This window comes from Arachis ipaensis, chromosome B01, assembly GCF_000816755.2.
Source record: "Arachis ipaensis cultivar K30076 chromosome B01, Araip1.1, whole genome shotgun sequence".
Taxonomy (NCBI): domain Eukaryota; kingdom Viridiplantae; phylum Streptophyta; class Magnoliopsida; order Fabales; family Fabaceae; genus Arachis; species Arachis ipaensis.
Window position 1 is genome coordinate 134,880,338 of NC_029785.2, and position 875 is coordinate 134,881,212.

Consider the following 875-nt stretch of genomic DNA (forward strand, 5'->3'; position numbering starts at 1 on the left):
GAAAATGAATTAAAGTAAAATTATTGTATGCTGCAAACTTTATTAAGATTACTACGGAAAATCACTTCTCTGGTTAAGAAAATATAACACTGAAATTTAACTTATCAAAGTATCATTGTTAAATTTAGTAAACTTTCAAGGATTGACAAAATTCTATGTATTCTAATATAGAACTTGAGTAGAAACATGATAAAAAAAACTTAATAAGAAGAAAGATGGTTCATATGGTAGTTTTAGTAAAGAGAAGATTTATAAGCTAAATCCAGCTCTTAAATTATGTGAAAACAAATAATTCTTCTTCACAAGATGGTTGTTTCTAGTTGCAACCCAAATGTATAATATGCTTTCATCTTCATTTGTCTAGATATATCAGTTAATAAATATAAATTGTCTTTTCTGCTGTCCCTTTAGCGCAATAAACATGCTGATAAAATGTCCAACGTGCACCACTTGCTGTACCTAAAAGGTGAAGGCTTGCAGCCTTACGCAACTTGCAGAGTTTGAACGGACAAAATGACATTTCAAATCAAACCATCAATAAGTTAAAGTAATATTATTGGAAACATTTCAGGTGCACCGGGAGTACCGGTGCACCAATTGTTTTAACCGTTAAGTTAAATTATAAAAAAAATATATAATATATATTAATTGAAATCAACGGTTAAAACAACTGGTGCACCGGTATTCCCGATGCACTTGAAATGTTTCCAATATTATTTGTATGTTGTAATATTCAAATCATTATTTTAAATATCAAATAAATTAATTTTGTTTCTCATTATTAGTACTCATAAGTCATAAGTATTATTATAATTTTTTTTTTATTTTTTGTCTGTTAAAATTTGTGTACTAACAAAAATTCAAAAAACAATTTA